This window comes from Bufo gargarizans, chromosome 5, assembly GCF_014858855.1.
Source record: "Bufo gargarizans isolate SCDJY-AF-19 chromosome 5, ASM1485885v1, whole genome shotgun sequence".
NCBI lineage: Eukaryota > Metazoa > Chordata > Amphibia > Anura > Bufonidae > Bufo > Bufo gargarizans.
This window is the reverse complement of record NC_058084.1, coordinates 192,833,234-192,860,716: the sequence shown is the minus strand read 5'-3', so window position 1 is coordinate 192,860,716 and position 27,483 is coordinate 192,833,234. Positions and strand designations below refer to the sequence as shown.

Below are 27,483 nucleotides of genomic sequence, written 5' to 3'. Positions count from 1 at the left end.
GGATTTTAATCCATTGCGGTGTAATGTGTTTCCAATGGTTTTCTTGGTGACTGTGGTCCCTGCTAATTTGAGGTCATTAACTAACTCCTCCCGTGTAGTTCTAGGATGCTTTTTCACCTTTCTCAGAACCATTGACACCCCACGAGGTGAGATCTTGCGTGGAGCCCCAGAGCGAGGTCGATTGATGGTCATTTTGTGCTCCTTCCATTTTCGAACAATCGCACCAACAGTTGTCACCTTCTCTCCCAGCTTCTTGCTAATGGTTTTGTAGCCCATTCCAGCCTTGTGCAGGTCTACAATTTTGTCTCTGACATCCTTGGACAGCTCTTTGGTCTTTCCCATGTTGGAGAGTTTGGAGTCTGCTTGATTGATTGATTCTGTGGACAGGTGTCTTTTATACAGGTGACTAGTTAAGACAGGTGTCCTTAATGAGGGTGACTAATTGAGTAGAAGTGTCTAACCACTCTGTGGGAGCCAGAACTCTTAATGGTTGGTAGGGGTTCAAATACTTATTTCACTCAATGAAATGCAAATCAGTTGCTATCTTTTATTTAAAGTTATTTTTTCGATTTTCCTTTTGATGTGCTATCTGCCACTGTTACAATAAACCTACCATTGAAATGATACTGTTCTGAGACTTTTCATTTCTTTGTCATTGGACAAACTTACAAAATCAGTGAGGGGTCAAATAATTATTTCCTCCACTGTATATATGGAGAATATAGTACATGGGGTTGCGCATCTATATTGACATCAGCTCATGCACCAGCCGGGTCGCTACCTACATAACATCTGCGGGAAACGTGAGAGGTCTTTTGAATACAATACTTGATCTAGGAATACCTGGTTTGCTATAAATGGTAGAGTGGATACAGTTATGCATAGTATCTAAGAACCACATATGTATAGTATGGCTTAGTTGTAGTAGTGCATCCATATCCTCGTCTAGCAATACCTGGATGATTTAGAACGTAATATCCATGTGTATAAAACTTGAGGGCCACATTTGAGTGTTATGGCTCTTTGAATATATTGCATTAATATTCATTTTCAGTCATAGTCACACTTTATGAGTTATATGTATTCATATCTAATTTTCTGCAAACAATCATGGAGTTTTGAGAGATTTAAAATTAATCATGTGGGCCTGAGATGTGGAATAGTTTTGAGAATTGCCTCTGTTACTTAATCGATGCATTAATAATCATGCTGATTTATCATTGAGGGGACAACAATCAGTTCTTAGTCTCTTGATCATGTTTTAATAATTGTTTTTGATTGATGTATCATATGCTTTATATTTATTTAACTTCTGATTTTTTATTTCTGAGTTACTATTACCTTGTATTACTCCTCTGATGAATTAATATTTTGGGAAACGCATTGGGAATGTTTTAGGGTGATGAAAGGGTGAGATAGGGTATGCAGGAAACCACAGGCCACCCACCATCAGGGTGTTCCTGTGGGTTGAGGCAGTAGCTAGGGCCCTCATAGGGATAATTTTTTTCCCAGGTGCTTCCCAATTCTTCATCTCTCCTTGCGTAATTTTTGAACTTTGATTGACATATCATATTTTTTTGTATCTTATTGTTATTTTGAAGGACCATTGAGTTTTTTTTAAAAAGAATTTATAAAAGTAGTAATAAAGGTTAAGTTTTAATTTTAAAGCTTTCTGTGATTCTGTTTGATATTGCAGGAATTGACATACATTGAAATATATTCTTTCGTAGATTTGTGGCTTTTTTCGTGATAGTGGATTACAGCAGGCACGCCAAACATTTTGTATTTAAAATTCCATGCAGACCTAGATTGGTTTATTGCAATCAGATTGTGTTTAATCTTTGAAATAAATGTATTGCATGAATATTTTTGCCAAAGCGCCCTGTTTTTATCAGACGTTAATAGCTGAGACCTATGTGACTGCAACGAATAAAAGCTAGATTTTCTGGATTACTCTGGAGATGTACAATAACCTCATGATGAGGCTATTCAAATCAGTTTGAATATTTATTTTATATGCTTGAATACATCATCCAGATAAAATTGTAGGCTCAAGATCAGTTAAAAAGCCAAATCTATGCAGAATACCTCCGTTGCACAACCACTCCAAGCTAGTCCCAATGACAGAGCTCTTATCCCTAAGCTATTAAAAGTCAGCACTGTCATGGGGGACATTAAGCGGCTGAATTCACGACCCATGTTGATAAACTGTCTAACAAAAAAGGGGTCAACTCTTAGCTATGTCTGAGCCACTGAATCCAGAAAAATAATTTTATATATCTTTACATTGAATAGAGCACTAGAGGGTTTTGAGGACAGAGTTGCAGAGCATACTGCAGAGGTAACGCAACAAACTGAAACTTTGCACAAGGTAAAAGAAAGTCTAGTTACAACTTTACCCCCAGGACACAAATCACTGTTTTTCCAGCCACAGTGGTACACATTAACATGCTTTTGTACTGCAACTCAACCCCAATCATCGGGATGCTCCAGATACCAGGTACAGGACACACATCAATTTCACATTTATGATCTATCTCAAGAAGAGACAATCAACGTATATTCCTAGAAACCCCTTCAAACATGTCAGATCAACATTGCTTACTGGTAATCCCCATAAAACTTGTCTAGTTAATTTATACATTCCATGAAATGGCCCACTTTTAAACTGACTATTCATCAAAATAGGGTTGACGACATATCATGATGCCAAAAGTGTCCAAAATTATAAACAAAGTGGGTCATTTATCAAAACTGACATTTTCTTCTCCAGTCTCTTGACTTCCTCTGCACAGCTGGAGGATGCGCGTAATTTATGCCACACTGAGCCAAATGCCTCATCATAGATTGGCGCATCCTCTAGCAGGCCATGCACCAGACTGAACTCTATGGCAATCTCCTAGCTGTTTTGGATTCTGTTCATCACTCACTCCAGAACGTTGGTGTAAATGAAGATAAATATACCAGACCTGCTGGCCACACCCCTTCCCAACCTGGCCACTCCACTTTATTGGAAAATGGTGTAGAAACACCACTTATAACAAAGTTTTGTCTCAGAAGCATTTAAAAAGTCACAAACACATTGTTTGAGACTTTTTACCGCAGAAAACTGGGTGGGGTGAATGATAAATTTCCCCCCATAATCTAGAAAACAATCTTCCTGTCTTCATTGTACAAGGCCCTGTAGGTTTTAGATTATGTTCTTCAGCAATCTCAGAAAGCATAAATTACCTTGATAAGTATCTGTCTTAATTTAAAGGGGTTGTCAAGTTTATAAAACCCATTTTCATACACCCTGTTAGGGAATTCTGAGGGAGCTGAACAAAAGGAGCTCTTTTGTTCATGACCCTCTTCTTTTTGGCCAGAGCAGAGAGTGGTTAAAATCTCTCACTCTGAAGGACCTCTCTTGTCCTGCATTATACAGACAAACCCTTTGATTTGAATGGAAAATGTGCAGTACTTTATTTTCCCTATGATGGCACTGCAGTTGAACACTTTCTTCCAGGTTCCCTATACAATTGCAGATAATCCCATGTTGACTAGTTAGCCAGAAAATTATGTAATGTTTTCGAGGTAATTTCCAAGTTAGGAGAATTTTAATTTGACAGATGTTGTAGACTTCAAACTCGTCTTCACCATGATTGCTGCTGAGTAGCGGAGTGGGGCATGTTCAACTTGCTGGATTTAAGTTACTTTTAAATAAAAAGTAGAGAACCAGGTTGATGATCTAAAACACAGCTAGGAAAATCAACGCAGCAAGTGTGACATTTGGAAAAGCATTTGTTGGAAATGCTAGACATGCTTAAAATGAATGTCTGCCACCAGAAGACAAGTAAGTGACTAGCTTTCCACTCCAGCCAAGTTCATTTATAGTAATTGACTAAAGTGAATACAGTCAAAGGCTTTTCAACAATTGATTTGACATTTATCTGGCTATTTAGTGTTTAGAGTTTATTGCTTGGAATAGCGTGTTCCCAAAGTCTATCAGCCAAGGGGTGCCTCTGTTGACTGTCATTGGTTTAGTATTTCATTGTGCTGATTGACTAGCTATAGGACATTTTTATTCTACAGAAATAAACATATGCTGTAAGTGGCTTTTCACACAGCATTTTTTTGTCTCAAAATTTAGGCTGTGTGAACAACCCCTAAAAACGGTATGTTTTTTTTTTCTTAAACAGTTTGTCTACTTTGCACATTATTTTTTTGTTAGAAGAATCAATAATATTGTGGAGTATACTGAGAGCAGGTGTTAATTTTCCCTGCAGTGCCACCACAGGGAAAACTAAGCATTGCACATGTCCATTGAAATGTATGCAGTATCAAAGTAATTTGTGGACTCATTGGGCCAGATTTATCATGACTCTGACAGCTCACTCCACTTTCACATATAGCTAAAGTCAGTTTTAGCCAAGTCAGATTTGTGGTTTGACGGTAGCCGTTTATCCATCAGTAAGCAGCTTTACAAAAGTCACACGTCCTTATGAAAAAGTTGCATGTTCTATTAAAAAGTCTCATAAGATAAGCATGGTCCTCACTGGAGTGAAATTGCGCATTTTTTGTGACTTTTTAAATAGTCCCAATAGTAAATCTGTCTAGAGATTCATTTACATAAGAAAACACACCCACTTTCAGAAAACTGGCGAGCAAAGTGCAGAGCAGAAAAAAGTCGCAAATTTGTGCGCAGTTTTTGCGTTTGTGCATTATTTTGCGACTTTTTCACTCCATTATTCTTACTTGAGCTAATGATAAATCTGGCCCATTGAATCCTCCAGAGAAAGATCAAATTTGTTAATTGAGTGACTATATCTTAAAGGCATTGTCCATCAAGGCTGGTTTCAGACCTTGTTGCATCAGCTGTTCGGCAGTATGTCCAGCACCAGAAGCAGACAGCTCCTTCTATTTTGTAGTGGACTGAGCTGTCATAGCAGTGCTGTTCTCATTAACTTTAGTGAGAGCAGCATTGATGTGACAAGCTCAATACACTACGAAGTAGATGCAGCTCTCTGCTTCCGACGCTGGAGCTACTGCAGCAGAGCTGATCGGTAGACATATGGGAAGTTGAATACCCACCAATCAGATAGTGATGGCCTATCCTGAGGATAGGCCATCACTTAAAAAAGGTGGACAACCCCTTTAGGCTAAGTGTACAAGGCAAAATCTGTGGCAGATTACTAACTGAAAACTGGCCATTTTTGGTGGCAGATTTCTAGTTTGGTGGAGGTTTTAAAGCTGTTTTTATAAGGGTATTTGGTGAAGGATCATGTGCTTCCCCATGGACTTCTAAGATGTTTTTTAAATGATAAACCGAAAAAGCCTCTTCCGTTTTACACTGTGTGCACAAGATGGAGTGTGTGTGCAAGCAAGCAATAATGCATACTATAAAATGGAACTGAAATCTGCCAAAGGAAACCTAAACTGTTTAAAGGGATGGTCTTCTCAAATAAGTGGTCTTTTTGGGAGGTTTCATTGTATGCTCTTAATTATTTTCAGCATTTTTTTAATTGTTTGTTCTGCATGGTGCTGTGAAATACTCTTCTTTACTTCTTTTTCTCATTTTGTTGGAAAGCAATATAATTTCATCAAGAAAATTAGGTTGAATAGATGGGGATGTAATTGTGGTTTAAGAGTTAATATAAACTCTAGTAAACTGTACAGCAAACTCCATATGATTACTTCAACAAAAGCCAGTAGTCATATACTTTATACACAGACAACTCCTCACAATAGGTCATCAATACTAGATCACCAGGTGTCTGATTCCCGGCATCCCCGCCAATCAGCTGTTTGAAGAGAAAGCAGTTCTCCTGCGAGCAACGCCTTCTTTTTACTATTTGTGTAATTACAGCTCATCTGTCCATTCACAGACGGAGTATAACTGCTCCTTCCCATTGAATTGAATGGAACGGAGGAGGTGCAATTATACCTGCTTGCTGCTGCAATGTGGACAGCGAGTAGGTGAACAGGGAAGAGAAGGCAGCACTTGCAGTAGCTCTGCATTCTCTTCAAATAGCTAATTGTTGGGGGGTGTCTGTCCTGGGGATAGGTCATCAATATGGTAAACTGGCCAATCCCTTTAACTCATATATGTACATCAGCATCTAAATAATGTGGTTGAATTCATTTTTCAGCATACTGAGGGTTTATGTTGTTGACACTTTGAAGTAAGGAAAATAAATTCTAAGGCTAGTGGCTTTAGATATGCAGATTGCCTTTGGTGGCTTGTGGTCCATTCATGGTCACAAAACAGAGCAAAAGTCATACTTAGGGTTCTCTTACACAGGCTCATGGTCCAATAATGAGTCCGTCTCCTCAGTATACAAGTCAATTGAATTGCCCAATGGAAAGAAAAAGGGAGACGAATGATCATTATTACGAACATTCGTCCCTCATACACTTTGCATATCGTCAAGAGTGCATCTCCCATTTACACAGGGTGATGTGCTGTCGATTTTAAGTGCAACATGAAAGATGCAGATCATCAGACAAACGTTGTGGGCCAATGAACAGGAATCATCATTCCTATGAATGTTCATGCCGAATTATTAGCCCAATGCTTGGCCAGTGTGAAATAATATTTTTCTACAGGAGAAAAGTGCTGTAGTAATCAAGCTCACCAGACAGTAGAAACTCAGAATCCACTGAGCTGGGTGCATGGATGAAATAAATTTCAGAATCAGTCACAGGGAAGAAATGCAATTCAATTAAAACTAAGGTCTCCAGAACTCATTTAACATCTTAAATCTTTATTCTCAAATCCTGATGATGATCTGATGAAGCAGAAACATCTTTACTCATAGCCTCATATAGAGGCTATGAGTAAGGATGTTTCTCCCTCATCTGCATCTCTAGTTATTACCGCTGATGTTTTTGAGGATGTGAGAATGAATATCTATGGTGTTTCATATGTGCTGGAGACCTTGCATTTAAAGACATTTATACCCTGAGCACTTCTGCACACACTTACCATAACTTGCATTTGTTCCTGGGTTGTATTTCGAGATCTCCCAACATAACTGTAAACCTAAACTCCTTAATATTGTGTTTCTGTTTACAGAGCTTCTCACTATATGCTAAATTGATTCAAGTTTGGGGCTGTCATGAAATCTTCCATTGCTAACTAACTCAGCCAATAAGGAAAAATCTTTTCTTGAAAAATGTTGCATTAAGTTTTAGAACTATTTATGAAACAAATGTGACAGAATAATCCAACATCACCATGCCTATTTCAGGTGAGGATGTGGGAACAAAATGGAGAAAAGTTTTCAAGCAATGTAAAAAAGTGTAGCATATGGCTGCACATGGTTTAAAAAAATAAATAAAAGAGCCAATGCTCATCTCACTGTTCCTCCGCCTCTGCCGTTCCGAAGATGCCTTGATCCTAACTGCGCTTCACTTCCTGCAGGTGTCCTAATATAGCAGGAAATGGCTGAACATGCTGCTCAGCGAATAATTGGTTTGGGTGGGTCTCTGCTGCAGTAAGGAATTGATTGAGCAGCTTCCACAGCCATTTCAGGACTATAACTGCAAATACGGGGCAGATTGGACACTGGTCCCGTCAAAACAACAGCATCGGGGAATCTTTTTATTTATTACTCATGCAGTCTACTGACACCTTTTGCTATACAGCTGGAAACCCTTTTAGGTAAATATGTGTCAGAAAGCTGAATATGAAAGCTTGAAACGTAATTAGTGCAATCGATACATGTAGTAAAATCTCCAGACAGACATCCATCAACTATTGAAGTCATCTAAAAGCAAATCAACAGAATAATTCTCACAAGAACAGCAAGCTACTTTACAAGATTATTAAACCAGTCACAGAAAAATATACACTTCCATATTGCCTTTCTTCTTACGGTTTACTGCTGCATGAACTGAGCAAATCTTCTAAAGCAGTATTGGACTACATACTAGAAAATGGGCTATACTAACCCTCCATGAACGAAACTAAGCACCACAAGCTGCCTAAAACAAATGCAATGGAACATTTACAAAATGTAGTCATCAAAGCATTTCTTAGGAATCACAGATATTGAAAGCCCTACTGAGTGCATGAATATGTGTCCTAACCTTTTAGCATTATACTGGGGATGAGAGCAAATCACCCACTGGTGACATCACTGGTTGCTAAGAAGCCCACATATTGTTGGCACTTTGAGTCTTCACTTTAAAGGGTCACTAACTTTTCATAAAAGTGCTGAGACCAGTCCCTCACAAATCCCTAAAACTGAAGAGAAGTGCATATATCACGCTCTTTCTCCTCGCTGTTGAGGACAGAATCAAGACAAGTTCCATAGATTTCTAGTGCAGTGAGAAGATATGCAACTGGTTCTCTCTTCTTGTTCTAGGGATCGGTGTGTATCTCAGTGCTCAGACCCCCACTAATCGCAACTTTTGATATATCTCTATGACATCTAAAAAGTTTTGTGAAAAAGTTTAAAGACTTTACAGTGCAAGATGCAACAGCTGATTGTCGGAAGGAAATGTTCCTCCCCAACAGTCGGCTGCTTGCTCAGTGAAGGAGACCGCTACTTTTACATGCAGCAATCTCATTCACAGTATGAGGATGAGGGATTGGTATTGCCATTGCTGGTCCCCACACAGAATCATTGTTTCTGGGCAGCAGATCACTGTTTAGACAGCACAATCTGCTGGTCGGAAATGATGATTGAAGTGCCTGCACAAAGAGGTTCACCTGATTATTTGTTGATCGGCGGCACCTTTAGATTGGCAGATTGGTGGGAAAGAGAGTGCACAAAATTCTATCATCTTATATATCATTACACTTCAGGATTGAATTTAAGATACATACAGATAAGTTGTAGTTTTCATGTGGCTATTGACCTTACCTTTGAGTGAGATGTATAGAAGATGTCCAGCTTGGCTACATTTGCATAATCCATTGATTTTATCTTATCTATTGCTGGTGGGTTCTACTTCCTCCATTTCACAAACTGATGGGAGCTAGAGTATTAAAAGAATAGTATAATTTAGTTATATTGAACTAAACAGTATGTAAATCCATTGCTTATCACCGAGCCAACTAGTTCATTACTTCAATAATCTTCAAACCTAGATGATTCACTCATGATCTAGAAAGGCAGATGGAACAGCATATTTCATTTTCTGAAGATTTTAGATCCTTTATACTTCCTCCTGTTTTAATTAAACCGTCTGCACTTGGAGACAATGATTTATAATGTCTCATCAAAGGTTCTCAAACATATTTCATGTTTTAAGCAAGGGAAGAATAGTTAGACAATGGAGGAGACTATAACCTGTACACAGTGTCCTCTCTTAAATATAAGGAAACAATAATATCTGCTTACGATTTACATCTAGTGGGAAAACTCACATTAAAAGGGCTATGCCATGACTAATGTAAAAAATTAAAATCAGACATCATATATTACGTGACATTCTCTAACAAATCTAGAACCAGCCCTGCACCTCAAATGGATCTGGAAATGTTCAAATTTTTTGCTCTGCTAGACCTATTTAAAACTGGCAGCTTATTTAGGAGGTGTGTCCCTTCTGATGAGGCTCTCTTCCTATCACAGCTTGTGGGCATGTCCTTACTGTTACGGTTTTCTCTCTGTAACTGTCACAGCTTCGAACAGTAGATACGACTGGTGGCAGTTTAAAGATGGAACTGAGCATGTGCATCCACCTCAACAATATTATTGTGGTGGACAAAGAAATGGGGAAATGAACAAACAGCAGTTGCCGCTCTACAGATACATTTTATTGAAAAACTCTGCTGCTTTGAAAAATGTAGAATATTTTTGTGGGAAAAACTCTATAACCACCTCCCATCCGCCCATAGACTATAAACGTCCAAGAGGTGGTTCTCTATCTCCTAATGGATGTTTTAAAACGTCCTTTCAGAGATCGCAGCTGCACGCTAATCGTGCAGCTGCTGATCGGGTTGCCCGCTGTCATTGACAGCAGGGCAACCCTTAGAAAAGACAGGGACAGTTTCCAGGTGTCCCTGCCTTCTAGATCGCTGTATACACAGCGCTCACCGAGTGCCATGCATACAGACCAGGAAGCGCATAGCGCTTCCTGTTCCGTCCAGGCGGTCATGTGAGGCCGGTCATCTTTCAGAGACCTCGATCAGCCCTGCACTGAGGCTGTACAGCGCTGTACAGCCTCTCTGGGTGGTGCATTTCTTCTGTAACTGGGGTTACTATGTCAGCCCCAGTTACAGGAGTAATCAACAGTGAAATAAAAAATAAAAAAAATGAAGTAAATGTCCCCCAGAGGTCTTGTATGACCCTATGGGGGTCGCAAAGTATAAAATATTCCTCATGTAAGGAATTAAAAAAAAAATTGGACATATTTGGTATTGCCGTGTCTGTGACGGTCGGCTCTATAAATATATCACATGATCGACCCAGTCCAATAAACACCATAAATATTTTTTTTCTTAATGTGTCAAAAAAAGCAATTTTTGTCACCTTACATCACAAAAATTGCAACACCAAGTGATCAAAAAGGCGTATGTCCCATAAAATGGTACCAATAAAGCCGTCACCTCATCCCGCAAAAAATGAGCCCCTACATAAGAAAATCGCTCAAAAAATAAAAAAACCTATAGCTCTCAGAACTTTGAGACACTAAAACATCATTTTTTGGTTTCAAAAATGCTATTATTGTGTTAAAGTCTAATAAATTTAAAAAAAGTATACATATTAGGTAACTCCGCATCTGTAAAAACCAGCTCTATAAAAATATCACATGACCTAACCTCTCAGGTGAACACCGTAAATAAAAAAAATAAAAAAGTGATCAAAGAGGTGTATTTACCACAAAATGGTACCAATAAAACTGTTACCTCATCCAGCAAAAAATGAGCCCCTACATAAGAAAATCGTTATTTTCTTGTTTCAAAAATGCTATTATTGTGTAAAACCTAAATAAATAACAAAAAGTATACATATTAGGTATCGCCACGTAGGTAACGATCTGCTCTATAAAAATGTCACATGACCGAACCCCTCAGGTGAACGCTGTAAAAATAAATAAATAAAAACTGTGCTAAAACAACCAATTTTTTTGTCACCTTGCCCCATAAAGTGTTATAATGAATAATCAAAAAATCATATGTACCCAAAAACAGTACTAATAAAACTGGCACCTTATCCCTTTGTTTCCAAAATGGGGTCACTTCTTGGGAGTTTCTACTGTAAGGGTGCATCAGGGGGGCTTCAAACAGGACATTTCATCTAAAAACCATGTGGCACTCCTTTTCTTCTGCGCCCTGCCGTGTGCTAATACAGCAGTTTATGACCACATGTGGGGTGCTTCTGTAAACTGCAGAATCTGGGTAATAAATATTGAGTTTTGTTTGGCTGTTAACCATCGATGTGTTAAAGAAAAAATTGGATTAAAATGGAAAATCTGCCAAAAAAGTGAAATGTAAAAATTTGATCTCCATTTTCCTTTAATTCTTGTGGAACGCCTAAAGGGTTAACAAAGTTAGTAAAATCGGTTTTAAGTAACTTAAGGGGTGTAGTTTCTACAATGGGGTCATTTATGGGGGTATCCACTATGTAGGCCCCACAAAGTGACTTCAGACCTGTACTGGTCCTTAAAAAGTGGGTTTTGGCAATTTTCTTAAAAATTTTAAGAATTGCTTCTAAACTTCTAAGCCTTCTAACGTCCCCAAAAAATAAAATGATATTTTCAAAATGATGCCAACATAAAGTAGACATATGGGGAATGTTAAGTAATAAATATTTTATGAGGTATCACTTTCTGTTTTAAAAGCAGAGAAATTGACATTTAGAAAAATGCTAATTTTTTTAATTTTTGGGTAAATTTGGGATTTTTTCATAAATAAAGGTAAAATATATTGACTCAAATTTATGACTAACATGAAGTACAATGTGTCACGAGAAAACAATCTCTGAATGACTTGGATAAGTAAAAGCGTTCCAAAGTTATTACCACATAAAGTGAGATATGTCAGATTTGCAAAATTAGGCCTGGTCAGAAAGGGGGAAAATGGCCCGGATGGGAAGTGGTTAAGGTTTAGTTTGTATGAAAAAAAAAAACAGATAAGGTCCAGTTAAGTCTATGTGCTCATCAACACAAGTCCTATTATGGCTCCACTAGGCAAGGATCTGCATGGGACAGCTGCGGAGTGTGTGGAGGATGGGAGTATTAGTTGTGGCTCTGAAGGTGTTTGTAATATTGACAGATAGCAGTGGAGATCTCCACTCTTGCGCTCCCAAAGGATGTGCATGAGGCGGAGGGTACACCCGTATTCTCAGGGAACACCCTGATATTGAGGCTCCTGTCTGGTGTTGATTGGGGTCCCCCTGAAGTTGGATGATTTTCTAGGTGCAAGGTAGGGCCATCGAATAATTGAGACAATAATCAGGACCGTTGTTTGCAATAAATAAAGACACCTTTAAAAAGTTGATGTTGTACAAATAGTAGCAAAACACAGAGTTCTGCAGAATGTCACAGTGCAATATTCTTTCAAAAGTGGTGTATGGACAGCAACAATGATGGTGGTTATAGTACTCCCATGCTCTAAAGATGCTTTGCAGTCTCACAGCGAAACCACAGGCATGCACTAGGGTTCTAGTTATGTCCATTAGCAATTCTGGGACTGAGGAGTGCAGATCTGATCTACGGGAAGCCAATCTGTCTTAAAGTATGGGGGATGCTTTAGCAACTTTCCCTACCACAGCAGTAAATAATTTGTGCCATAAACAAGCTTAATACACTGCCTTGTAAGTTATAGCCCTTCTCAGATCTCTAGTCTCTCTTTCTCTCTGGAGTACTTTTTAGCATGGCTGTTTTCTGTGCAGTTGTAGAGTCAAAGATTAAGGTTTTCTGAATTTGGGCCTAGTTGTGCACGATGTTGAACAGACACGTCTTCCCTTCACGTTCCTTCAGACTAGAATCCTACAATACTAACTACTCAGAGGGCAGACATAGTCCATCTCCTGACAACCTAACACAATTTGCCAAGTAGTTAAACAGACTCTGTCATCATATTAAACCAGGCATACTGCTTGGTAGGGCTTATCATGCTGATTAAAATTATACCTTTCTTTTGCCTATATGCTAAACAGCTGCAGAGATATCTGTGTTTTTATCCATATGCAAATGAGCAAGTTGGAGCACCAGGAGGCCGGGCTGAATCCTTGGAGCACTGCTTTGTAACACCCCCTGTGCTCTGCACACTCCTCCTTCCTTTGACTAACAGGGCTATACATCAGCAAGCTTAATATATAATTAGAAAAGCCAGTAAATATGTGGTAATGCTATAGCTTAGTGGTAAGTCGTCAGCCTTGATTGTACAGATCCAAGGTTTGAATCTTGGGAGAGACTTTCTTCAGATATTTTTTCTCTCCCTCATTCAACCCATAATAAAAGACTATATGCTTATTATATTGAGATTTTTTTTTTTTTTAGAAAGATTAGAAAGCTAATGTATTGCTGGTTTTGATATAATCATATATTGTGCCTGTGAATAAACCAATAATAGGTTTTAGATTTATAAGCATAAAAAACGATTCTCCATATATTAAGGCCTTTTATTATTATACATTATTTATTATAGTATATCCTTTTATTATAGGTTAAAAGGGTATTCCAATTACATTGCTATCCCCTATCCTACCGCTCGGACCCCCACTGATCACGAGTACAGTGCTTAGCTAGCTCCGGAATTCCCATAGAAATCAAAGGAGCAGCTACATGCATGCCTGACTGGCCACTATGCTCATTTCAGGGGGCATGGACCACCAATTTTCATGATCAGTGGATAGGGGATAACTTAATGTAACCAGAATACACCTTCAAATGAGATAGAAAAAAATAACTGAAAAAAATACATATACCAGTCTCTCCTTGGAATTGATGTTAAGATCTCTACATTCAAGGCTGACCATCTAGCACTACGCTATAGCCTTTAGCATAGCTGGTGTTTGTTCACATGGAGTAGAAAGTTTGTGCATAAAAAAAACTCCACCTTGTTGGTAAAGTGTCAATCAGCATTAGCTGCCACTGACACCTGAAAATACCGGCTCTTACTTCACCGAGGCCAGGAACCTCGGTGACACATACCCTCTGTCAATGACAGACCCTTGCGCCTTCCTACATACCTCCCCCTTTGTTCAACCCTGAGGGGGTGAACACTTGCCAGACAGTGTACCCGGGACAGGGCATCCGCGTTTCTCTGCAAGCGGCCTGACCTGTGTTCCACTAAGAACTTGAAGTTCTGTAAGGACAAGAACCATCTGGTGACCCAAGCATTCCTTTCTTTGGCCTGGCTTATCCATTTGAGAGGGGAGTGGTCAGTAACCAGACAGAACTTTCTCCCTAACAGATAATAGCGGAGAGACTCGAGTGCCCATTTGATGGCTAGGCAGTCTCTCTCCACTATACTGTACCTAGTCTCGGCTGTAGTGAGTTTGCGGCTCAGGAAAACAATGGAATGTTCCTCCCCATTGATTTCCTGAGAGAGTACAGCTCCGAGGCCTACTTCAGAGGCATCAGTCTGTACCAGAAACTCCCTCTTGAAGTTGTGCGTCACCAAAACCGGTGACCCGCACAGGACCGACTTCAACGCTGAAAAAGCCTCTAACGCCTGGTCATTCCAGCGGACCATCACAGACTTCGTCCCTTAAAGAGCCCTGTCAACGGAGCCGCTAAAGTGGCAAAATGGGGAACGAACCTCATATAATAGCCCACCATTCTCAGGAACAAATTCTGAATCACCTCCATTTTATTCACTTGGGGTTTGAAAACTCCACGTCCAATGATGTACCCCAGGTATTTAGTCTCTTCTAACCCTATCGTGCATTTCTTTGGGTTAGCAGTCAGTCCAGCCTTCCTAAGGGAGTCCACTACAGTCTGCACTTTGGGTAGATGACTTTCCCAGTCAGTACTGTGGATGACGATATCATCCAGGTAAGCTGAAGCGTACTGACGATGTGGATGAAGTACAATGTCCATGAGTCGTTGGAACGTGGTGGGGGCACCATGCAGACCAAAGGGTAACACTTTATACTTATACAGCACCTCAGGAGTGACAAAGGCAGTTTTCTCTTTGGCAGCCTCTGTTAAGGGCATCAACCAGTAGCCCTTCGTGAGGTCCAAAACATAAAAATATCAGGCTTGTCCTAACCTCTTGATAAGCTGGGATAATGGGATACACATCGAACTTGTTTAGTTTGCAAAAATCGTTACAGAACCGTAACGTTCGGTCCAACTTGGGTATTAAGAACATCGAACTGGCCTGTTCTCTTTTGGACTCCTCAATGACGTCTAGTTGCAGCATTAGCTGCACTTTCTCCGCGATGGCTTGTTGCTGAGCCTCGGGTACCTGGTATGGTTTTAACCGGACTTTTGCCTGAGGCTCAGTGACAATGTCATGCTGGGTATGGAAGTGTGTAGAGGGAGGTCCGAGAACACATACGTGTTCCGACTAATGAACTCCCTGGCTTCCTGAGCCTGTTTAGCGGAGAGGCTGGCAGCAATTTTTACTGTGGCAACTGCTTCTCTTGCATCAGACCGAGGATCCTGAACCTTTTCTCCTACAAAACCTGGCCATGGGCTGTCTTCAGTAGAGGACTCCCTATCTTTCCATGGTTTTAGTAAATTCACATGGTACACCTGCCCTGGCTTTCCCTGCCCCGGCTGGTGTACCTTGTAATTTACCTCTCCCACTTTCTCGAGTACCTCGTAGGGCCCCTGCCACCAAGCTAGGAACTTACTGTCCACGGTTGGTACTGTTGTGGAAATTTTATTATGATGTGTTTCTAATATATTGTGTATTGTTATCATGTCTCTCAGTGTCAGGGTAAACCATTGGAGTGGATATCTTCCTGTGTATGTCCTGTCACAGCTGCTGGGCGCAGAGGTCTCCGTCGGTGAATGGTCCATGTGCTAAGCACTAGGCTGTGGGCCGGGGGAGACTGATGTGTTCAGCAGAGCAGTGTTTTGTTGGCTGATGTATGGACGCCGGCTAGGGCCCCCGCGCAAGACGCGGATTTATTGGCCTAGCGTGGATGCATTTGTTAAGAGAACAATATATGAAAGGAACGTGCGTTTGTTGTCGCTAGTGCGCCTGATCAGCCGCTGGAGATAATGATGTTGTCCTGTGAATAAACATGCATGAGGATCATAGTAACTTTATCTGGCATTGATCACTGAGCAAGGCTGGATAAAGTTAACTCCAGTGGTTATAGGATAGGAAATGGCAAATTATTGTATACATGTGTTTGTTAGCTGGCTATGTTATTCTAAATGAGGGTGTCTTGTCTTCCTATGTCATCAGTTCCTGTATGTCATCACTTCCTGCATCCTTGTTACATTAAGTAAGTGGTCGGGTGATGGGCCAGCCCCTTTTCTATTGTTACACCTTTTGTGAGTAAACAATAAAAGTGTACAGACTGGGCGGGATCAAGGGAGTTGCTCAGAAGAACTCAAAATGGTAACACCTGTGTCTGACTCTGACTGCGGTTGAGAGATTTGCCTGTCCTTACACAAAATCTGATGAGATCGGATTTCTACTATTAATATTTCTATAACAGTACCAGAACCAAAACCTGATCACCGGGGTTAAAGTTCTGGACCCAAGCATGCCGATTATAGACCCTACCCAGGGCTCACTGCGCTGCCTCCATATGCTCCCTAACCAGAGGCAAGACTGTCTCCATCCGTCCTTGCATCTGGGTTATGTACTCAATAACACTTTTGTGCGGTGTGGGTTGTTGTTGCCATGCTTCTTTGGCTATGTACAACAAACCGCAAGGGTGTCTGCCATATAGGACGAGAACCCAGTAGAGGCCTGGGGCACCTCTCGCACTGTGAACATGAGATAGGGCAGAAGAAGGTCCCAGTCCCTCCCATCTTGAGACACCACTCTTTTTAACATGTTTTTTAATGTTTGATTAAATCTCTCTACCAGGCCATCCGTTTGCGGATGATACATGGACGTCAGTAGCTGTTTTATGTGTAGCAACTTACAGAGTTCCCTCATGACCTTGGATATAAAAGGTGACCCTTGGTCAGTCAGAACCTCTTTAGGTAGACCCACTCGGGAAAACATCTCCATTAACTTCTTAGCTATGAGTTTGGCTGATGTATGTTACAGTGGCACCGCCTCCGGGTACCGAGTGGCGTAGTCAAGGACTACCAAGATATGTTGGTGCACTCTAGTGGACTTCAGCACTGGGCCTATGAGAGCCATAGCAATTCGCTTGAACAGGACCTCGATAATCCAGAGAGGCACCTGGGGGCTCTGGAAATGTGGCTGGGGGCTATTTATCTGGCAGGTTGGGCAAGACTTACAAAACTCTTCTACCTCTCTGAACAAACTGGGCCAGTAAAACAGCTATAGTATCTGATCCTGCATTTTCTGCCACCCCAAGTGACCCCCCAAGAAGATGTTGGTGGACAAGCTCCAATACGAACTTGCCATATGCCTTGGGCACCACCAGCTGTTCAATATGCTTACCCCCGTAGTTGGTTTACTCAATACAGCATTTCCTGGTGAACAACAAAATGGGGAAACATCGACTCGGCCCTAGGTTTTGTGATTCACCATCAATTATTACAACATTCTCCCAGGCCCGGGATAAGGTTGGGTCCCAGTGTTGTGCGGTTCTGAAATTTTCACCGGAGACATTGAGGTCTGCCAATTCAGGACCTGGTGGCAAGTCCTCAACGTCTTCTACCAACACACTCAGCGGGGTTGTCTCCCCCTCTTCCACCAAAGTGGCGGTCACCCCTACCACTGGCCCTTCGGCCTTGGGTTCCCAGGGTTCTGGTCTCCCGTCCGAGCCAGGCCACTGCCGAAGTTACTCCTGACTCAGAGCCATCAACAACAGATGGCGACAGGGCCAGGAAGCCCGGAAAGTCTCTCCCTATTATTAGTTCATAAGGTAAAGTGGTGGCAACGGCCATCTCGTGGGTCCACTTGCCGCCTCCAGTGGATAGACACCAGGGTGGTGGGATAGTCCTTTAAATCTCCATGTATGCACACGACCTTGATTTTTCGGCCAGTATAATTGTCGGGACGCACCTGGGTAGCTCTTACCAGGGACACCAGACTTCCTGAGTCCAACAAAGCCACTGCCAGAGTGTCTCCCACTTATTGTCTACAGTCTCTGGGATACCTGATGCACACAGCTTCCTGGTGAACGAGTTGCGGTAACATTAATTAGTATCCATGGATTCGCCCTGATGGGGACAGTTGGCCCTTACGTGGCCAGGCTCCAGTCCTGACACCGATAGCATACTATCGGAGCTGGGTCTACAGGGGGGGGGGTACACCCTGAGTGGGCTTGGTTGGCACAAGTCTCTGGGTCTGGGATGGAGATTGCTGTGTTGTGGCTGCCCCCCTCCCAAACAAACCCTCTTTCAAATTCCTGGTAGCCTCATAGCGTTCCACCGGGTCCACCATCTCAGGTTGTAATCTCGCTGTGTTGACATGTCAATTGAGCCCAAATCACCACCGTTTGAGGTGAGACACAAGCTGACATGGGACACGTCCCATGATATGGCATGGATAAGAACTACCCACTATCCTGAGTGAAGGTACGAGGCTAAAACGACCTTGATCTTTCATTACCCCTGAATACTTTTGTGAAGTCCCCTGATGATGTCTGAAAAGCAAGACTGAAACATGGCATGTAGGGCTTTGTAATTAGGGCTACATAGAATACTAGACCCATACTGAGGGAAAGTTTCGGTGTGGGGTCGCCCCTGTTGGGACGGGTGCTCCATGTGTGTTAGGCAGGCAATAAGAACAGCCCCCAACCCTCATTTAGGCAGGAAAGCCATAATAAGGTATACTAGGAGCTGATAAAGTGCCAACCCTAACACAAGCACCTTGGTCACGCTGGTCCCAGGTATCATCAACTGCCAGGACCTTCCTCCATAGGTTGTGGATCTCACAAGACATGGTAAGACCCAACCTTTTTTTCACTATCGTGATTTGTAATAGTGGAGGTAAATGCAATTGTTGTCTCTCACCCAGTGGTAATCACTATTTTAAATGACTTAGTAAATGTTATGTTTTATGATTCCCAGTTTACAAAATAATTCTGGAGTAGTCACCCACCCAGCACTTAAGAGCCATCCCGGATAAGCTATACAGCAATACTAAAATAGTATAGTGTCAATCAGCATTAGCTGCAGCCGACACCTGAAAATACCGGCTCTTACTTCACCGAGGCCAGGAACCTCGGGGACACATACCTTCCGTCAACAACAGACCCTTGCACCTTCCTACAATATATATATTTAAGCTTTCTAAGCATATCTCCATGTGGCAAGGCCACAATAAGTAGTGTATATGATATGTACATTCTAGGACACGCTCTGTCCTCAGCACGCTTATGTCTAGCCCTGTTAATCAAGGGAGTGTTACAAAGCAGTGGTCCAAGGATTCAGCCCTGCCTCCTGGTGCTTCAATTTGTTCATTTGCATAAGGTTAAAAACGCAGATATCTATGCAGCTGTTTAGCATACAGACAAAAGAAAGGTATTGTTTTCATCAGCATGAAGAGCTCTACCAGGCACCATACCTGGTTTAATAGGTTTGATCATTCTGACAGAGCCTCTTTAACCACATGTTGTACATGAACATAAACAGTCATAACATTTAACTCAAGAAATGTTACATTAACTTGCAGTAGTCCTTCTGGGTTAGTGATCCATAAGACATTAACCATAAAGGCCCACTTAGCCTCTGCTGAACCTGTGTATGACTCATATAGAGATATACTTATATATACATTTCTCCGTTGCTCTCACTTTAAAAAAAAAAAAGTAAGCAGGGCTCAGTGGAAGAGGACAGGGCCACCACAGCCCAACACATATACAATAATTTACACCAGAAAACTGGTGCAAAATATAACTGAAATCTATGCCATTTCCTTGTTGGTGTAGATTTAAGTTTGTGGCACATGGACAACACAAATATAAGACACATTTATTAAGAGGACTGTGCCTCTTAATCAATTTGCCAGATCTTATTCTGGATAACTTTTTTTTTTTTACTAAGCTTGATGCATGAAACAGCATTCTTTAGTATATAGGTCCCAAGCTTCTAAGGATAATAGCTGTGTACATATTGGATATGGAGTCTTAAGGAGTCTGTATGACAAGACAGAGAGGATCCATATTAGGGAGCCATATGCTGTCTATACGCTGCCGCACAGTCCTCATCTGCATTGTGTTCTTTTCATGTCGTTTTTGCCATGTTTTTTACCCATTAAAGTCATTATAAAAAAATAAAAATGCTGTATAATGTGAATGGAAGGTTTGGAAATCCTGTTCACCACCATGTAACATCAACGTATCACATGGCATACAGAAAAATGTGCATGAGCCCGAACAGTATAATACAACCCTGGTACTGTAATTAAGTGTATGACCATTATTGAAGAAAGCCTAGTAATCAGCTTAACCCTTCTTATATTACTACTTATACTACTTCCTTGTTCTCTACCATTTCTAACCTCCCCCACTCTATTTCTTTCATTTTTCCTACCCCCCGACTGGAATGAATGGCTTTCCATTTCATTTGACCAGCAGCAGCATTAATTTCAATAGAAACCTTTCACTCGAACACTGCTCCACAATCCATTCATGTAATTGTTAACTAATGACAGATAGGGGCTGCAATTCCTTGCTTTTATTGGAACATTTTTAGTGCCATATTTTAGGAGGAAAGTGACCAGAGGTCTGCAGATATGAAGGGCTCTAAGTAAACAGGCATTAGGTCATTGCAATGACAATATTATTTTTGAATGTGATTATCCATTAATCTGTCCCAAGTCAATAAAATCTATATATATTAGCATGGGTTCCTAATGGGTTTGTTTGCTTTTAAGAAGCAGTGTGCATGGCAACCTGCCACTCCATTGAATGGACAACCTGCCGCTCCATTTAAACCAGAGCAGTGGACTGCCATTCTCTCGAAGTGGTTTAGGTCTCAGCAGTTGGACCCCAACTAACAAATGCTAATCCCAGATGCCTGTGCATAAGTTTATTTAAAAAAAAAAAAAACACTTTGGGGGATATTTAGTAATGCAGGCACATCATTTTAACATTATCCCTCTCCCCTGTGCCATATGTACCAGCTTAATCAATTGACATAGGCTTAAAATGATGCCAGATCAGGCCTAGCATTTTTTTCCAGCCACTTTTCTATATAGGAACATTTTGGAAATCTCTGAGGTCCCGTCATCTTTGTCACAAACTGCGGACCACCTAGATGACAGTTACATAAGAAACCCAGTAATAATGAATGGATTTAATAAACAAAAATTTTGTAATGGAAAAAATATGACAAATTAGATTTGAGCACTTCGTTAGGCCTCTCTACCACCACAAATCCTTTTTTCGTTACATAACGTTTTCATTTGTCTATTCTCAGACACAATTCCCTGTTTCATCCTAAAGGAAATTTCTATTTTCCTTGCGTTATCGGCTTTTCTTTTTTGTACTCTATTTCCAGGTGACAATGGTCACCTATTTTCAGGATCCATGTGTTTGACTTTCATCTCTTTTCACTTCAATGGAGTAGATCTGTTTTTTCTACACAAAGGAGCCCCTCCAAGACTTTGTGAATAAAGGGGCATAAGGCACATTAATTGTAAAGAAATTGTTACCCAATGCACAACAAAGCTCGTGCAAGAGTTGGTGTTCAAGGAAAAAATCTAGATAGGTTTTGATAGGAAAGGCATTTCCAGCTGCAAAAACTACCTGCTTTTAATAGATAAATGTCTCAGTTCCTATTTTTTGTATGCTTGTCTACTGTCATGCAGTATCAAGTGGTTTCCAGAAATAAGGAGATGCATTTTGGACTCCTGATGGAGCAGATAAGTCTCCACCAATCAAATAACATGGGCAGTGTTGGACTGACTTTTCTTGGGCTCACCAGAGGAAATTATTCTGAGGGCCCAGCATCTGTGTATACAGGACATATGCGTGTTCGTTTTAAGTAACTTTAGTTATCATTGCACATACATGACTTGTCATCAATAAGGTTTAATAGGATATCTGGTGGTTATTGGTTCCAAAGTGAGCTCAAAGTTATCATCCTCTAGTCCTTGAAAGGAACCTGTCATCAACTTTATGCTGCCCATACTAACAGCAGTATAAAGTAGAGACAGGTGAGCTGATTTCAGGGGTCTGTCATTTAAAAGTTAAAAGTAAGTGGTTGCCGAGAACCAACATCACAATCATTGCAGACTGGGCCTGGAATAGAGTAACGGCCACCTAAGAAGAGTCATGTTTATAAATTCCTGCTCTCCCGCCCACCTACTCATGATTGACAGTCTTCTACCTAGTTTTCTCCCTTTCTCTCTAGGAGAGAGCTGCCAATCATCAGCAGATGAATGGGTAGTGCAGGAGATTATGAATAACCAGGACTCTTCTCAAGTAGATTTTACTCTTTTCAAGGCTTGGGCTGCAATGATTATGATGCTGGTTGTCAGCAAACACTTACTTTTAGCTCATGAGTGGCACACTGCTGAAATCAGCATTTCTGTCACTATTTTATGCTGTCCTCAGTGAGGTCAGTATAAGGTTGATGACAGGTTCCCTTTAAGGCCCTGTTTTATTAGGGACCTATTATAGAGTCAGAGCTCTGGCACTCTAAACATATGGCCTCTAATGTGTCACTTTTGTGTGACTGGAAACAAATTATCATAAGCAGGAGTGATTGAGAGAGCTATTTTTTTACTTTTTAAACTGAGGCTACTGTGGCTTTCATCATGCTACGGAGACACCGTGCATTGTTGTGGATGCTCCAGGTAAGCATTTTTTGCCACTTTGCCCAATTTTTTATGATAGTTTTTCTGGTATTTTTTGCCCAAACTGAGGGACATTTATCAATGTCGTTATGCCATAATTGCCCCATAATTTGTGACTTTTAGAGGGTAGGGATTAATGTGAAGGATAGGTGCTTTGCACAACCTTCCAGATTTACTATAACTAATGCCAGAAACTGGTGTACATTATAGCGGACGTATATTTGATGTGTACACAAGCTCCTAACTTACGTAGACTTCAAAATCAGGTGCATGTACTGCTTTTTAATAACTTAGGTGTATCTCATTATATCACAGGGAGATCAAGACTGGTGTATGGGAATGCCAGTCTTGATAAATGTCCCCCAGTGTTTCTTTCCACTAACATGTTCTTCATGGCTTTTTTTTCCCCTATAGAGAAGGAAATTTAAATATTCCTGAAAAAATGCCAAGAGCTACGGTATGCCCAGAAAGACAAAAACACTTATCTATTTAAGAAAAACTCCAGTAGCAAATAGTGCTTGTGTGGCCTGTATTTCATATTTCCCATAGACCTTTAGCTAAATTCTGAAAAGCAACACTAGAATATCATGTGTGAAAGCACTCAGAGGTTTAGGTCAGAAAACATAGGATCGTGGTCAGAGTATTTGAAGGCATAACGTAAAAAATTCAGTCATAAGCCACATGGCTACAGGAAACAGCAGGATTTGAGTCTGTTTCTGAAAATACATCAGTGCTACATGCATAATAGATGGTAATAATAATTCTAGTGCCCATGAATAGATGAATTCTTTAGGGGGAAATCATGCCTTGCCACCATCATAAAAATATCTGTAATGACTATGACTTTTTTTCCATGTTAAAATAAGAAGTTATGCACATTTCATTTGTGATTTTACAGTGATTTGTCAGCAACAAGGTCAAGCACTATGCTTATAACTAGTGTTGTGCAAAGTGAAACATTCAAAGCAAAATTCACTCTAAGGCCTCATGCACCCGACCGTTTTTTTTTCAGGTCCGCAAAAACAGGGTCCGTAGGTCCGTGATCCGTGACCGTTTTTTCGTCCGTGGGTCTTCCTTGATTTTTGGAGGATCCACGGACATGAAAAAAAAGTCGTTTTGGTGTCCGCCTGGCCGTGCAGAGCCAAACGGATCCGTCCTGAATTACAATGCAAGTCAATGGGGACGGATCCGTTTGACGTTGACACAATATGGTGCAATTGCAAACGGATCCGTCCCCCATTGACTTTCAATGTAAAGTCAGGAGTCCCTTTTATATCATCGGATCAGAGTTTTCTCCAATCCGATGGTACATTTTAACTTGAAGCGTTCCCATCACCATGGGAACGCCTCTATGTTAGAATATAACATCGGATTTGAGTTACATCGTGAAAACTCATATCCGACAGTATATTCTAACACAGAGACGTTCCCATGGTGATGGGGACGCTTCTAGTTAGAATATACTACGAACTGTGTACATTACTACCCCCTGCTGCCTGGCAGCACCCGATCTCTTACAGGGGGCCGTGATCAGCACAACTAACCCCTCAGGTGCTGCACCCGAAGGGGTTAATTGTGCGTATCATATCCCCCTGTAAGAGATCAGGGTCTGCCAGGCAGCAGGGGGCAGACCCCCCTCCCTCCCCAGTTTGAATATCATTGGTGGCCAGTGAGGCCCCCCCTCCCTCCCTCTATTGTATTTATATCATTGGTGGCCAGTGTGCGGCCCCCCCGGTCCCCCCTCCCTCCCTCTATTGTATTTATATCATTGGTGGCCATGGATGCCAATCTTGTGTGCATCCGTGTTTTTTCACGGACCCATTGACTTGAATGGGTCCGTGAACCGTTGTCCGTCAAAAAAATAGGACAGGTCATATTTTTTGGACGGACAGGAAACACGGATCACGGATGCGGCTGCAAAACGGTGCATTTTCCAATTTTTCCACGGACCCATTGAAAGTCAATGGGTCCGCAAAAAAAAATGGAGAACGGCACAACGGCCACGGATGCACACAACGGTCGTGTGCATAAGGCCTAAAGTTTAGGAAAACTTTGATTCACAATGAATCCAAATTTCCTCGTACTTCATGTAACAAATCATGTTTCCCTAAATGGCATCTGCAAGTGTTACAAAGCTAAACTAAGTGTAGGAGAGCCCGGGAACGCAAGATCACCCATAATGCTGTGCACCCAGCCAATCCGCAGATAGCCATCCCCTATGATGCCACAGCCCTATAAAACCCTCATTCCATTCTGTCCTGTGAGTTGAGAGATGTGGCAAGCTCTAGGGACAGTATTGCTGAAAATGAATAATATATGAATATTGGAGAGGGAGAGTTCAGGGAGAATGCAGGGAAACTTATTCTGCATCAGTTTTATTTATTCCTACATTTCCTACATCAGCCATAAACTAAGATAAGTAATTCAACACCAATAAAATGGAAGCCTTTATTATTCCACTGCCAGCCATGTCCCCTTAGGTCACCAGGTCTTAATGATGACCATCCTCATCTTTTGCTGGCTGTGCTTCTTTCAAATCATCCTTCAAAGTCTACATGTCCTAGAAAACTCAGCAAGATGCAAAGAGAGGAGGAGCTGGATGTCCCTGATGACATATTCTCATCAATATTAGATGATGTGGAAAAGAAGGAAAAGGAGATGGCAGAAGAAAGGCTCCAACTTGGAGGGCAGGAGAGCGCTGGAGTTGGAGAAGTGGGTACAGGCCCTGTTTAAAGGTGCATTAAAGGTGCTGAGCAGCCATTAACAATGAAGACCAACTTTACAGTGTGGTCTTCATTATTAAATAAAAGGCAGCTGCGGGCCAATTGGCAGCATGGTTCTTCACCGCAGCATAGCCGAAACCTGTCCGCAGAACAGCTGCTCCGTGTGGCAGAGTGGCCTTTGGTATACCTGAATTGTAGCGATTCGTGAGTAATCTGTTCTTAATTAATCAAATTTCTTGTGGATCTTCATGGAAATCTGCCAAATTGAATTTTTACAAACTTCGCTCATCTGAGCTTAGAACCTATAGTAATATATCTTCCTTTTAGATGCCAATTAAAGACTGCACCTCGTGTATAATAAATGCTTTAGAAATAAAAAGTGTAAGTGTTAGAAACTTTTTCCTAATATGCAAAAAAGCATAGATTTCAATTATGGAGTTTAATGTACACAGATGTAAAACTGTTAAACTCTTCCTTGGCTAAGATTTCTGATGCTTTCTACATGATAATTTTGGTTTCATGGAGCTCTTCCTGTATGCACAGGAATATTCTTACTTAATACATAGAGTGTAATAATCTCCATTTTTTACATTCAAAGTTTTCCAGTGGCTGGGATCTTTAAGCATAAAACTAGGACATTATACATATTCTCCGGTAAGATCCTCAATGGTTGTAATTTGGACCAGATGGTGTGGAGTGCAACTACACATTCTGCATGATTTGTTCAGTGCAGTCTTTCATTCAGTGTATTCTTTTGTATACTTTCATCTCAGATATTCTCTTTCTGGAGACTATTATCTGCTTAAAGCAGCCTACACAAGAGCACAAAAAGACAATCGGAAGTGCCTACGTCATGATGATTGATGACTATCTGGAGTAGACAGAGAGTAGATAATTGTGCAGGATGAAAGATTAGAAAATTATGTTGAGACAATTTTTTGAGGGTAGTTTATGAGGCTTGAGATATAATCAGAATCTGAATATACAGGTCCTTCTCAAAAAATTAGCATATTGTGATAAAGTTCATTATTTTCTGTAATGTACTGATAAACATTAGACTTTCATATATTTTAGATTCATTACACACCAACTGAAGTAGTTCAAGCCTTTTATTGTTTTAATATTGATGATTTTGGCATACAGCTCATGAAAACCCAAAATTCCTATCTCAAAAAATTAGCATATCATGAAAAGGTTCTCTAAACGAGCTATTAACCTAATCATCTGAATCAACTAATTAACTCTAAACACCTGCAAAAGATTCCTGAGGCTTTTAAAAACTCCCAGCCTGGTTCATTACTCAAACCCGCAATCATGGGTAAGACTGCCGACCTGACTGCTGTCCAGAAGGCCATCATTGACACCCTCAAGCAAGAGGGTAAGACACAGAAATAAATTTCTGAATGAATAGGCTGTTCCCAGAGTGCTTTATCAAGGCACCTCAGTGGGAAGTCTGTGGGAAGGAAAAAGTGTGGCAGAAAACGCTGCACAACGAGAAGAGGTGACCGGACCCTGAGGAAGATTGTGGAGAAGGACCGATTCCAGACCTTGGGGGACCTGCGGAAGCAGTGGACTGAGTCTGGAGTAGAAACATCCAGAGCCACCGTGTACAGGCGTGTGCAGGAAATGGGCTACAGGTGCCGCATTCCCCAGGTCAAGCCACTTTTGAACCAGAAACAGCGGCAGAAGCGCCTGACCTGGGCTACAGAGAAGCAGCACTGGACTGTTGCATGTAATTCGGAAATCAAGGTGCCAGAGTCTGGAGGAAGACTGGGGAGAGGGAAATGCCAAAATGCCTGAAGTCCAGTGTCAAGTACCCACAGTCAGTGATGGTCTGGGGTGCCATGTCAACTGCTGGTGTTGGTCCACTGTGTTTTATCAAGGGCAGGGTCAATGCAGCTCGCTATCAGGAGATTTTGGAGCACTTCATGCTTCCATCTGCTGAAAAGCTATATGGAGATGAAG

At 41.1% G+C, this 27,483-nt stretch overlaps 1 protein-coding gene across 1 annotated transcript in view; it reads right to left on the bottom strand.

Moving 5' to 3' along the window:
• Positions 1-27,483, bottom strand: part of TMEM108 (transmembrane protein 108) — a 287,581-nt gene that overhangs the window by 228,265 nt on the left and 31,833 nt on the right. Inside the window, exon 2 of the mRNA XM_044295635.1 lies at positions 8,850-8,964. The gene's annotated coding sequence lies outside the window, so the exon portion shown is untranslated. The remainder of the gene's footprint in view (positions 1-8,849; positions 8,965-27,483) is intronic.